The following is a 14758-nucleotide window of genomic DNA, read 5'->3' on the forward strand; positions in this document are numbered from 1 at the left end:
TGAAGGGCACAGAACAGGGAGTATGCAAATGTACTTTTCTCATGTTGGTGCTGTAACCGGTTTTCATATTGACAATATGTTACATGACAGTTACAGATTGTTTCTCAACTGTTTCAAAAAAAACTAACAATAAACAATAAAGATATATTTACTTAGGGACATCAAACACGCACCTAATACGCAAACTCCTTGACTCAAGGATCCAGGACAAGGCCCTCGAATGGATCCGCTTTTTCCTCTCCGGCAGAACGCAGCAGGTCAGACTCCCCTCTTTCCTCTCAGACCCTACAACAACCACCTGCGGAGTCCCTCAGGGGTCCTCCCTCAGCCCTAAGCTCTTCAACGCCTACATGGCTCCACTCGCCCCTATCGCTAGAACCTAAGGACTCAACATCGTCTCATACGCAGACGACACCCAACTCATCCTCTCTCTATCCAACGAACCCAACACCGCCAGACACAACTTTCGAGAAGGCATGGAAGCCGTCGCCAAATGGATGAAAAACAGCTGCCTGCAACTAAACACCAACAAGACAGAAGTACTCATCATGGGCCCAAACCCTGATGCCTGGAACGACACTTGGTGGCCCCCTGCCCTCGGAAACATGCCCACCCCCACAGACCACACACGCAACCTGGGAATCATCCTGGACTCCGAGCTCAAAATGGACCGCCAGATCAACTCCGTCTCAACCTCCGCTTCCACACCCTCCACCTCCTATGTAAGACCTTCAAATAGATCCCCCTCGAACACAGAAAGATCGTCACTCATGCCCTGGTCACCAGCAGACTCGACTACGGCAAAGCACTGTACGCTGGAATAAACAAAAACATCACCTGCAAGCTACAGAACATCCAGAACGTCGCCGCAAGATGCGTCCTCAACCTGCCAGGACACTGCCACATCTCCCAGCACCTGCGCACACTCCACTGGCTCCCCATCGAGACCAGAGTCACCTTCAAGATGCTCACCAACGCACACAAGGACCTCCACAACACCAGACCAGCATACCCGAACAGCCAACTCAATTTCCACGCACCCCAAAGGACCATACGATCAGCCCAGCTCTCCTACGCCATGGTCCCTCGCACCAGAAAGACCAGATCGGGAGGCCGCTCCTTCTCCTTTCTCATGGCCAGAGCCTGGAACTCCCTTCCGCTCCACCTCCGACAGACAACATCGCTTCTTATCTTCGCAAGAAACCTCAAAACCTGGCTCTTCGACAGACCCCCCTCCTCGATGGACTGGAACATGCACCCCTCCTACCCCCAGCACCTTGAGACCCTTACAGGTGAGTAGTCGCGCTTAACAAACGCCTGATTGATTGAAGGGATTCATCGATCTAATCCAGCTGGAGTGGCATTGATACGCTGTACAATGCATCGATCTCTGGATGCAAAGTTCTGGTTCCTATGAAATGTGCTGATTTTACTCCCACAACTGGTCAATGCATTGGTTCTGTTACACACAGGCCAGGGATGATTTGAAATCCGTGTTGCAAGTTTCTGGGTCACTTCCAGTGAGCCAGGCACAGGAGCAGGTATAGAGACATTGTTATCCCTGAGGCTGAAGCAACAGGAGGCAAGCCAACAAGCCCTTGCTTTTCAGCAGCAGGGCATTACAAGAGAACTCACGCCTCCAAAGTGTGCAGTCCAAAGATAAGCCTTTAAGCAGTACAGCAATTCGTCTGACAGAGGTTAAGTTCAAGATATAGAAGTGTCTGATCTTAGGGGGTCATAGACCCAGTACTTATATCCAAAACTTCCTTTGATGTGGAGGGTGATTTCAAAGCAGCTCTCTGAATTTCAAAGGCCCCACTTTCAGCCAAGTCCTGTCTACTAGGCTATCTATGGGGATAAATTTGCCCTTTGTGTGGGGGTAGGGCACTATCAATTCAAGTGCAGTGTTAGCCTCTCCCTTCCATCCTGCCCAGGAAAGGCCATCAGAATACAGTTGTTTGTAGATGGGAACTCAGACAAACCTATCCTTCCTGTGTTGTGATTGTCTAAAAGGAATGCACAAAGTGTAACAGTCCCTCTCCCCAGACGTTTATGGGAGACAGGCTGTCAGGCACCCACAGCAGTAAATGAAGAGAAATGTCCACTTTCTATAAAGGCATTTTAAAAACAGCAATGTTAAATCCAACTTCACCAGTAAATATGAAAACGGTATTTCTCTATGATCAGGAATCACACCTTAAAATTGTATTAAGTAATTCCCAATGCTAACCTATGAGAGGAGTAGGCCTCACAGTAGTGAACAATTAAATAGGCTGTTTCTCACTGCCAGGACATAGTACATGTCCTACCTTTTATGTACAGAGCACACTGCCCTTAGGTCTACCTTAAGGGTGACATATATGTAATAAAAGGGGAGTTCAAGGCTTATCAAGCTGTACTAAATTTCAAGTTGAAGTGGCAGTACCTGCACACATAGGCACTGCAGTGTGCACAGGTGTGGGGGACTACTTCTGTGGGTGGCAAAATCAGTGCTGACGCCCACTAGTACCATTTATCTTACAGCCCCTGGGTAAATGGTATACCACCTTACAAGGGACTTACTAATAAATTAGATAGCTAGGTCAATCAGGTACACACCAATTGCACACATGTTTAGGGGAAAAAGCACATGCACTTTAGCAGTGATTAACAGTAGTAAAGTGTTCAGAGTCCTAAGGCCAACAAAAAGATTCAGCAAAATATGGAGGCAAAAAAGCAAAAAGATTGGGGGAAGACCACCCTAAGGCAGACAGGTCTAACAGTATCCTACTTGTGACTGATGCATGACAATTCGGATTACCCTGCACAGCCTATACACCAGGGGCTTATTTACAAGCCCTTTGCACCACTGTTGGCGCAACCTGCGGCCCCATATTTACAAGGACACGTAAAGCCACCCTGTGTGGCTTTTCATGTCCTTGTAAATATGACCCCTTTACATGCAACACTTTGCGTGAAAGGAGCGTGCCATCCGTGTTGCTGTGGGTGTTTGCATGCAACACCCATGGCTTCTGCAGCATTTAAAGATTTAATAGAAATCGTGAACCAGGAAATGGTCAGAATGCTATAGGGAGGTGCAAAGAGGAGAAATGTTTTCCTTTCTCCTCGTTTTATTCCTCTTTTGATACGTGCTTCATTCTGCAGCACACATAAGAGGAGGAAATTACCTCCTGTGATTGTTTTTGTTCCGGAAGTTGTCCCTTCCTGCACAAAAACAATCATCCCCATGACACAGGCACCCCTTTCACCATGGTGCAAGGGTGCCTGCGTAAGCGCATGGCAGCTAATTGTGCGCAACCCCGGGGGAGAGCACAGGGATCCGTCATAATGCTGTAGATATGACGCATCCCCTTGCTTCGGAATTTAAGCAGCGCGGCACAGCCAAATGGCTTGCGGCACCACGCTGCGTTAATTCCTTGTAAATAAGGGCCCAGTACTTTAGGCAAGCTCTTAGTGTTGACATTGCTCAATTAAATTTGTCTGTAGATGGAACATAACCGTGGGTATCAGTGGAATTCTTAAAATCCTAAGCATCTTTGTTTACTTTGCTTAATAGGGCCACCATGTTAGGGTGATTTAACTTACACAATTCTGCACCCAAATGCCCTCTGTAGTCACACAGTTGTCATGAGGTGTGTTAAATGGGAACACCTAAGGGCCCCAGCGACTGACGGAGGAACTTTAGGTTTTCCAATTCAAAACACCTCTTGATGAATGTGTGACTATCAAGGGTGCCCCTCGCAGCTCAGACCACATAGTAGTTATGGAGTGGTGGAAATCTGTATCCTTTTGTTGGGCAGTAGCACATAACCAATGACAGACAAAATGTGCTCTTTCATCTGCATATTGAGATGATACATTGTCAGTATCAGTCACTCTCTCACATATAACGGATGGAGCTTTGTTCTGACAGTCATGGGCCATCGCCTTCATCTACAGACTTGTACTGCCCCGTGACGCTCTGCAGCCTATTTATCCCCCCTACCAGCAAGTATATGGTATGCAAATGAAAATCTGGCAAAGTGCCGGGAAATGCTCCATGACATCCACCAGCATTGTAATGGTTAGGCAGGTTTGTGTTGTCACTTATGTGCAGGTTGTTTGTATTGTGTTTTTGAGGTTTTGAATGTTGTGTCATTTTGGCTCACTGTTATAGGTTCATGTTATATTTCAATTTTTTCTTTTATTATTTTTCATTTCATGCTCCTGCTTGTTTATTTTTCTTTAGATGAACACACTGTGCATTTTCCAGGTCGTATATTTTTGGGGAAGTCATGAATTATTTAAACATTTACCACATGCATTTGGTAGGATGATACTTCTTGGGGTAATTTCACGTGCTATGCTATTGGGCTATTGGGTTTAATAGTTTGGCTTTGTGACAGAAATGTATCATTGATTCATAAACTTTATTTCAGCCACGAAGGCCATAAAAGCGACAATACATTACAACAATACCAAATCAAAGAGCAGAACACATTTTGAGCACCAAGATAGAATAGAATAGTCAAATTAGAATATTCAAGTAATTAGCAATTGGTGGAAAATTTCCTACGCTGCAACCATGCAGCATTTAGAAAACGTGAAACTGCAAAAACAATTGGGGGGTGGGTGTCATATTTTAAAACTCGCAGGGCGTTAACACAGTCTCTAAAGCCAAGATTTCTACAAATAGGCTTTACCCAGCGTTTCCTATGGGTAAGGTACGTTGGGCAAAAAAAGAACACATGGTTTTCGTCCTCCAGTTTGTAGCCACATGCTGGACATGAAATGTTTTTGTTAGTGTCCCATCTGTAAGTAAAAGACCTAATTGGTAGGTTGCCCATTCTAAATTGGACATATAACTTCCTAGCAGCAGGAGGGAAGATCAAATCCAGAAATAGCTCCCTCCCGTAGTTCGGTTTAATCTGAAGGAACTGGGCAGTCAACCTACCTACATTTGGGTTCATGTGCAAGCGTGATAGATGAAAGTGTCTAAACTGTTCAGCCAAATTAGTTTTTGATACAGCTAGACAAGAGCTTTCTGGAGTATCCCAGAGTTCCCGGAAGCCAATCTTGGCACAAGTATCCCTAACATAGATTAACCAGGGGATATTCATGTGTTTGATTGTGGGCCAGAGCCCCAGAAATTCATCTCTGTAGGTTTCCAGGTCCGGGTTGGACCAAAGTCTCTTCCAATAGTGGAGGGGCCGCACGGCCACCACCTCTTCAATGGGGAGCAGGCCCAGATCGAGCCTCATAGGGACCAGCGGGGAACTAGAGGGTAAATTTAACAGATTCCTTATGAAGGAGCTTTCTACCCTTGATAGACTGTCGATTTTGGAGTGACCCCATAGTTCCGCTCCATAGATTGACGCAGCTCTGGCCTGGGTTTTAAAAATTTCTACCACTGGTGCAGCTGGTTTGGAAGCCAAACCTTTGGACAATCTAGCCATGCCTCCTGTGGTTTGAGTCAGCTTGAGGGTGGAATTGACAACCTGACCTCCCCATCCCAGATCTTCTTGTAGTGTGATCCCCAAGTAACCAAACGTTTTCACCCGTTCGAGAGGGATACCATTCAGTACTGGGTTGGGGCGAGTGTGTTTAGGAGGATTAAGAATCATATATTTCGTTTTGGCTAAGTTGATCTCAAGGCCCCTATCGTTACAGAAGTCTACAAAGCCATCTAGGATACGCTGGATTCCCATAGGGGTGCGTGACAACAACAGGGTGTCGTCAGCAAACATTAGGGCTGGTACCTTGCCCGAGGCAAGCCTAGGGACATCAGTATCTTTTATAGCTAAAAGGTGTTTTATAAGCCCATTGATGTATAGGCAAAACAATGTGGGCGCTAGCACACATCCCTGTCGGACTCCTGGATTGACAGGGAAGCGTTCAGATAGTTTGCCATGCTTTCCACATCTGACCTGAGCAAAATTGCCCTTGTGAAGGCTCTTCAAAACATCTAGGAGATAGGTGGGTACATTAAGCATCTGCAGGACTGCCCAGAGCTTTTCTCTCGGGACCAGATCAAATGCTGATCTTAAATCAACAAAGACCAGGTAGAGGCTGCCACCCTCCACACTCACTGACTTCCAGTATATAAGCTGGAGACGAAAGATCTGGTCAAGAGTTGAGATACCCTTCCTAAAGCCAGCCTGTAAAGAGCTTAACACATTATTTTCTTCTTCCCAGGCCTGTAGTCTGTTCAAGATTATATGCCCGAATAGCTTTTGGGTTGTATCAATTAAGCTTATCGGGCGGTAATTCGAAGGCTGTAAAGGACAGCCTTTTTTGTGGATTGGCACTATCTCAGCACCTCGCCAGGTTACTGGTGGTTCCGCGCCAAGTAGGATGGAATTAAACAGGACACAAAGATATGGTACCCATATCATGGGTTCAGACCTAAAAAGGTCACCTGGGATTTTGTCCAGGCCCGGCGCTTTGTTAGTTATAAGCATGAAGATGGCATTTTCAACCTCTTTGATCTTAATAGTTGGGATGGACTCAGCACGACAAGCTGTATTAGGGGTAGAATCAGTCAATGAGGGTGAATTGCAGTTCGATGTGGAATATAAACCCCCAAAGTGCCCTTCCCATACTGCAGGAGCTATATTGGAACCAGTAATGGTATTAGGATCTTTCTTGCCATTGCTAACAATGGCCCAAAAGGTCCTAAAATCCTTGTTCTGCAATGCTATTCTTAGCTCCTCCCACCTATCATCTTCCCAAGACTTCCTTGCCCTATTGATCAGTTGTTTATACTGGACTCGAAGTAGTTTAGTCCTGGATTTGTCCTTGGCTTTGATTGCCAAGATCAGTTCAGCTTTTAGTTTCCTGCACTCGGGAGTGTACCAGGATTGTTTATTGGCCATATGGGCCTTAAAGGTCTCTGGCCGAGAGAAAACGTCTAAAAGTTGCATGGATAGCTGAGTATGAATATTAGCAGGACTAGATAAACTCTCTGTGGAAGAGGAATTTAGTACAACTCCGGCCATTTCATTAAGACAGGGCAGTGCCAATCTGTATGTTTCTGTCAGTTTCTCAGGGCACACAAGAATGCTTGGCCATCTAACTCTACGTCTGTTATTGTGCAGAATTAAGGGTTGGAGAGATGGAAGCACCGCAGTGCCATTAGTTATAAAACCCCAGCTGGCTGATTTTAATTCCATGGTGAGAGCGTTATGGTCGCTATCATCGCGGGCGACCACCCTGAAATCTAGCACCTTGTCCCAGGATTTTATATCGATCAGGATATAATCCAAAATCGACAATTGCCCAGTTCTATTAAAGGTAGTTTGTCCGGGCTGATCAGATTTAAATCTGCCATTGCAAGACCTCAGGGATAAGGAAAGGGTAAGAGAAAACATTTGTAACACTAGTGGGGTCCAGGCTTTGACCATAGGAATCATAGGCTCGGGGATGTTCGAATGTGTATCTTCCGCCACAGGGTCATTTTGAACTGACAGACTGAGTGGCTCGTATTGACAGTTAAAATCGCCACCTACTATGACAGAATATTCGGAATCTAAAGTCAGAATGAAATCATTCAAAGCTGTAATGACCTTAGATTCTCTTCCGCCTGGGGAGGGTCTTGAGTAGACATTCAGAAGAACTAGGTGTTTATTCCCGGGCAGGTCTAATAGAACACATAAAATATCATCACAGTCCGTTTGGAGTTGCCTGGCTGTAGCACCCAGGTGAATTGCTACCCAGGTGCTAAGACCTCCAGAAGGTCTCCCCCTACCACTGGATAAGGCAAGGATATCAAAAGAGGCAAACCCCTCCCGTTGGTAATTTTCCGTGGCCCAGGTCTCTTGCAATAGACAGATATCGAAGGTGTCCATAAAATTACCCCACTCTTCGCAGATCTGTTTATTCTTTAGACCCGCTACGTTCCAAGAAATAAAGTTGATATCGATCTTGGGCTCTCGTTTGGTGGGAAGGTCAATGAGAAGGGTATTTTCCTGGTCCAGATTTACCCGGCCGTATTCATGTACCAACCCCCCCGGCAATGGCAGTACGGGAAGATCTTCCAGAGGTGTAATAGAACATTCCGTAGAACTGACTGCCTTAGGGTTAGATGTAAACACGGGGGGAGAAGACTCAGGCCAGAGATGATTAACCCCCCTAGCTACCTTGAAGTTGTTTAGCCCTTTCTGGGCCCCAGTCAAGATGGTAGAAACACCGGGGTCCAAACGTCAATCCACCAGATCTAGAACACTATAGTTGTTGAAGTGGTGGAAGGTTTCAAGAGCAGGTAGACAAAATTGGGTGTCAGCTTGGGTTACATTGAGACGATGGGAAGAGGAACCCACCTGGACCCTACCTGAACCAGCCGCCCAGCCCCTCCCGGGAGCTTCACAGCCTATTAGAGGTGGACCCGGGTAGAAATAGGTGAGTGGAAGGGCTTTGATGGATGTTTCAGAGCAGCCAGAGGTGCGTGACTGCGTATTACAAATATAGCTGGCTGTTCTAGGGTTTCTGAAATTAATTACAACGCAGTCTCCCTGCACATCTTTAAGTCTGTGACCCACCCAATCTAGCCGTCTTGCGAAAAGAATTTCGCTCCTACACCCATTGGGAAGGGGTTTATGACGATTCAGCCAATGGATGCACTTATTCTTAAGCTTACTAAAATCCTCCTTTGTACCCTTGTCTAAAGTAGGAACCCCCGAGAGTACCACCACATAGGGAACTGATTCAGGGGGGAGGTCCAAACAAGTTAGCTTATGTGTCACATGTGGAGCATTGTTAATGCTCAAATCAGCAGGTGGATTTGTGGTGGCAAAATTACCCCTACTCGGAGCATTCTCAGTTACAGTTAGTAGGGCTGGGCCGTCAAATGCTGTTTGGGCAGTAATTCCTGGCCTATCATACTGCAGGGTAGAATGAGCTGCAGCTTCTGGCCTCGGGTTAGGTGGTTTGAGTGCAGAGACGGTTGGTCCAGCGGGGTTTTTAGCAGAAAGAAAGGAATTGGTGTTAATGCCCTCCCGCATATTAGGCTCAGTAACCCCCAAGGCATCAGCGAACCGTAGTTCAAAAGCGGATAACTTTTTTTCAATTAAATCAAGTCTATTACACATTGGTAGGCATGTTGCAGTAAGTAGCTGCTCCAGCTTAGTCCAAAATTCTCCTCCAAGTTCCGTACCCAGATCACACTCAGTACTTTGTGTCACCAGATTGACAGATTCGGTATTGACTGCACAATCTAGAGCTCCAAATTTAGGCCGTTTGGAATATTTTGGTCTTTTGTTGGGCAGAACTGTGCCACTCCGCTTTCGTCTAGCAGTCTGCTTTGTCAAAGTAGCATTAGTTGCTTCCGAGCGGATCGGTAGGCCAGATCTGGTTATCCCCACAGAGGTTGCAGGGAGGGTAGGAGCTTGATCAGTGGGCTCTTCACACTCGACAGAGCTGTTGGTATTGTGAATCAGGGCTGAAGATGTAAATAGGCTGTCATGGGAATTTACAATTTGCGCTTGGCTGGTAGTGCAATGATTAGTTGGTGACTGCACTGTAGCAATATTCCCCAATGAGGACCGTTTGGTAAACACTTGGTCCAAAGAGAGCCTTTTTTCAGTTAACTCGATTTCCCTCTGTAAGACAGAGGCGGCCCTGATGATGAAGTTGTCCAGTGTACCAACAACTCCTGACCCAGTAAGGGACATCCTCCCCTTCCCCACACCTCCAGTTGCCATGGCCAAAACCCCAGCGATGATGCCAAACAAAATAAACAGTATATCTAGGGGCCCGACAGACCAGTGTTTCAAAAACAATGCAGGCAACCAATGACAGCAGGAAACAAATGTGTATCCACGTACCCCTAGGACCAAGAGTTAGGCCCCATCCCGTCCTCTACCGTGCTCGGACGAGCTCAGACGAGCCCGCCCTTTGCCCGGGCTTCGTCCCGGGCTGCTCCCCGCACGCGTCCCGCTTACGCGATTGAGGGCCTTGCTTCAAATAGTGGGAGTAGGAGGGGCCGGGAAGAGTGACCAGATGCGCTGGGCTGATTTCGTGGCTACGCACCCTGGACCTCGCAGTCCCAGCAGATAAAACAGGCTCCGAATTAAATAGCGCTACAGAAAGTCTCCCGGTAGCTTCTCCATGCAGAATAAATGAAGCGAATTAAAACAACACCAAAGTCCGCGCTTGCGAGCGGCTCCCGCTAAGCGGGGGCCGCGAGGCGTTTTGTAGCAGGGCAATGGGAGGAGGGGCCGGGAAGAGTGACCAGGTGCGCTGGACTGATTTCGTGGCTACGCACCCTGGACCTCGCAGTCCCAGCAGATAAAACAGGCTCCGAATGAAATAGCGCTACAGAAAGTCTCCCGGTAGCTTCTCCATGCAGAATAAATGAAGCGAATTAAAACAACACCAAAGTCCGCGCTCGCAGGCGCGGACTTTGGTGTTGTTTTAATTCGCTTCATGCGGCACTGTATCACTTGTGGTAAAACCGCATGCACTATTTTCAGGTCACATGTAAAGTGATCAGGCACATTTACACGAAGGTATTCCATTTAACGCACAGTAATTGAAATGCCTCTATAATCAGAATGAGGATTTTAGTGAGGTGGGTGAGTCTTAACTGTTTTATGCAATGCAGCACATAAGCCAAAGTTGCTGCACTGCGTGGCGTGATAGGTAAAGAGAAATACAGTACCATATCTGTCTATTGTAAAAGCTCAGAGATCATTTCGAGGGAGGAGGAACAGAAGGTTTCGGACCGCGTATCACGGCGGTATACCTTGCTTTTTGGAAATCATCTCCACCACTAGGAGTACATCTTCCTCTGATTGTTTACGAAAGACTCATTTTCTCGCTGACGCTATAAGGTGGGATAACTTCTGGCTTACTTGGAACACCAGTACGCCATTAAGAACTACCGGTTTTCTAATCAAGGATCATAAACAAAATATTTGCATTCTGCCCTTAAAGCCCTGATGAAGTTTCAAAGGCTTTTACTTTAGAGGAACAAAACGTGTTGGCTGTCTTTTATGACCATTTTTTGATGTCAAAATAAAGAAAAAAAATAAAGAAAACACAAATGGACTGAAATGTGCTTTGTTCGGTGCACCTCCTATTGCGAAAAAAATCTGTCTAATGGAAAAGCCATCCATCAGGTACAAAAGCTATGCTGTAATTTGCTTTGGAAAGTAAACCCAACAGAACGCTCTGCGCCGGGTTTGCATTACTTACGTTTAAGTGGTAAATCAGGACCTTCACTCCATGAGATGAGTGAAGTGTGGGAAGACTATATGCAGCTAACCATTTCCAACATAGATATAGATTTTATAAGTTGCAGACACCTATTTAACATATTGTTTTGTGTGAGCCTGCTCTTTGGTTGAGGGTTCCAAATTGAATATTAAAGTAATCTAAAGAGAGTATGTTCCTGAAACACTATTTGCTTACATTTTATCTTACATAAAAGATCAAATTGAAACTGTTTTCCTTCATTGTATGTATTCTTGATGTGGAACACAATGTGTTGTTTAGCATCATGTACTAATACCAGAATTGTTGCTTTAACATTGGGGATGGACATAACGGTGTTTGCTGGTTGTTGGTGAGCTAATTCTGGATGGGGTGAGTGGAGGGTGTAGCTTCTAGTTGGAGGATGAATGTTGTGACATCCAGTCAAAAACAGCAGTTCCACTTGCTGTTTGATATGTAAGGCACTGTACTTTTTAGGTAGAGCCTAGAGCAACGCATGCGTTGCTTGCTCGACTTTTTGTAAAGGGTAAAAAAAAGTGCTACCTACCAGAGTTTTGCTGGCCTGAAGCTTGAGTGCACGTGCGTGTGCACGCGCGCAGCCACCATCTGTCTCCTCCGTCACGGGTCATTAAGTTGCATTCTCCTCTGCCTCCGCCCGATCACTTTAACTTTACTTTCGTGGCTTGGCTTGTTTAGATAGTTTGAAAAGATCGGCTTGGTTTCCAAACAAATGTTTTTATTTATATGGATGCTTAAAAAAAGTGCAACACTGCATATAGCCTTTAGCTTTCGCCCTCCTGTGCATCAGCAGGAGTGCAAGATACAACATGCTGTACTTTTTGTGTCTGAGAAAGGAAAACAAACACTGTTAAAGGAATGATCAGCAGCGGATGAAAAGAAGCCTCTGACATTTGACACCCTGTCTTCGAAAAACACTATATGTTGCAAGACAAAGTGCAAAGTCCTCTATTCATTTTCAAAGTGATTTCCTTCGTAGTTATCTTGGGGTGCTGCAGCACCCCCGCATCCCTGGTCCAGCTCCGAGGGTGTTCTTTAAAGAGGGGGCTGTGTTTTTGTGTCTTGAAGATGGCTGCTTGGCATGCCAGCCCCCGAAGTCACCTACGAGGAAGACATTCTCGCTGCTGCCTGCGTCTGATGAGGACATCTGTATGCACCGTGGAACACATGCAAAGACAGGAAATATGGAGAACATTTCTCGAGTTTTATGCCTCTAACATGCTGTCAGCTGCTTGATTAACACTGGATGGAAGCCTTGTTCTCACCCAGTCAAGCTGTAATGAGAATAAGGAAGCGCCGAGATCTCATTCTCGCTCCATACGTCCATATTCCAGAAGTCTGACACTGATGAAAGTAGTTATCCCTCTGTTACAGCGCCAACTTTTACCAGGCGATTTAAATCCATATGTGGGAGAGCCACTAGTGTCAGTGAATTCTCTGCCAAGCCACCTCCAGGTGAACACTTCCCAGGTTTCTGGAAAGGGGTCATGATAGGATGGAGTGAGTACATCAGTGTTGTCCAGCATAGGTCTAAGAGGACTGTATCCATCCCAGTTTTCAAAAATAACCTGTAACTGAGTTTACCTTCAGATTCATTGCATTTACATTTATTGTATGTGAAAATCTAGAAAATCCGGTGTGGATCTGGCCATCCTGGACTTACGCTTGACCTCCTAGGATATGTGACTATTGCGCTTCGTGCACCTTTAATTCACAAGCATCGGGGGCAAAATTAACAAACAATATCAAATTAGAGAAACCTTAAAATCTTTATTTAGAGAGTAATCCTTGTTCATTCTTTGACTGCCGAAGGCATCATTTTCAAATGGGAATCGGCACAGCCACCCTGGCCGCATAGCAGATCATGTTCTTGTCCTGGTTTGTGACGAAGGAGGCGTGAGCATAATGCTTTCCTCTATACCTACGGACTACCCGTTCAGTATTACTCTGACAACAGGTTAAAGTTTTTTTTGTTTTTGTTTACCATTCTGTATATGTGATTTAGCTATGCAAAGACTCGAACGTTGCTTTTACATCTTTGGTTTGAAGGATCCTGGCTTCCAAAATAAGCTTGAACACTTGATCCTTTCTGGTGTTATCTCAAGACCAACATATGGATAACATTCCTCTTCTTTTACATCCAGAATATTCTCCCTTAGGGAATCATTTTAAAGGATAAAATCCCCAGGAAGTAACACCTGGAACCGCGGCTCATGCAGGAATGTTCTTCAAATAGTTCATATAGGCGAATTTCTAGGAGTGCTCCATGCTATTTTAATCTTTGAAATCAAAAAGCGCGCATCTGTTTTCCTTCACCAGAAAAAAATCCACTCTTTGGCATTACTGAAATAAATTAAGGACGTGTCAAGTCTCTCAGGAGGACAGAGGTCTGCATCTCATTGTTAGATTCATCAGGGGCTCACATGAACCTTAAACAAGCATTGGCATAGCCAATAGGTCTCGCTTTTGGGACCTTCTAAGTATGTAGTTATGCAGCACAATATCCTTGGTGCAACAACATCAACTGTTGCGTGGCTAAACACTTATAAGGTCCCAAAGGCGAGACCTATTGGCTATGCCAATGCTTGTTTAACTTGCATGTAGAATGGATTCAGAATGTTTCAAAAGTATGCAGAACTCAAGAGTATGTTACTCAAACAGTGCACCATGGGACTTATTGTCTGACAACTTTTATTTTTGTTGATGTTTAAATTTTTATTGCCATTTTCATAATCACGATACCAATAAAAAATATACTTTGAATGTGCACAAAATTTCAACAGAGAATCATTGTTCGCAACTCCCTGCCCTTCTTGCTCTAGCATAGTCTCTTGAAGATTCCCCATGGCAGAACAGAGAGCAACAGTTTAAGGATAGTATTTGCAAGGCATAAGCTAGGAATCATCTTACAATCCCTACTGTGATCATGCCACCCCCTCATCCGCAGCCACTCACATTCCTAAGGGGGCAACTCATCCGGAGGAGCCAACAGATTGGAGACCATCACCGCCCATGCCTGCAGGTCATCTGCCAGTTTATTGTCCCTGCGTGTTTTGCACATACGGTACTCATTAGCGTTCACCCGATCAGCCATTTCTCTTAGCCAATCAGTGAGTTTGGGTGTGATTAGTGACAATGACCCTATAGTAGTTCTACGCTATGCCACTTAATTTCTTCTTTTACTTAATGGGGATACCCCACAACAAACAGTGACCCACCTCTCTTGGGACCGTCCACCCCGAGGACGCAACTAGGGATGTAAGAACTGCCGCAGAGTATTTATCTAAGTTTGGACACCCCAGAAGATATACAGAAAAAATGCTCCCTGTCCTCTGCACCTGCGGCACCCCCAGCGCACTGGGTATATTGCATGGAATCTACTAAGGGTAAGATAGTGTCAGGGCTTAAGTCAAGTGCAGAGGCAAAGAGCAAGTGGGAGCACCAATGACCATTAAGAGGATGTTCCAGGACTATCTGGATGACCCAAAATAGGTCTACGTGGATCACAACCCATTTGTCTATTGGTATGGGAAGATGCTCCAATGGCCAG

The 14758-nt window shown here is 45.5% G+C and overlaps 1 protein-coding gene across 1 annotated transcript in view; it reads left to right on the forward strand.

Annotated features, from left to right (window-relative positions):
- SLC9A4 (solute carrier family 9 member A4) overlaps positions 1 to 14758 on the forward strand; it is a 413232-nt gene that overhangs the window by 250083 nt on the left and 148391 nt on the right. The gene's annotated exons all lie outside the window — the stretch shown is intronic.

This window comes from Triturus cristatus, chromosome 8 (genome assembly GCF_964204655.1).
Source record: "Triturus cristatus chromosome 8, aTriCri1.1, whole genome shotgun sequence".
Taxonomy (NCBI): Eukaryota; Metazoa; Chordata; class Amphibia; order Caudata; family Salamandridae; genus Triturus; species Triturus cristatus.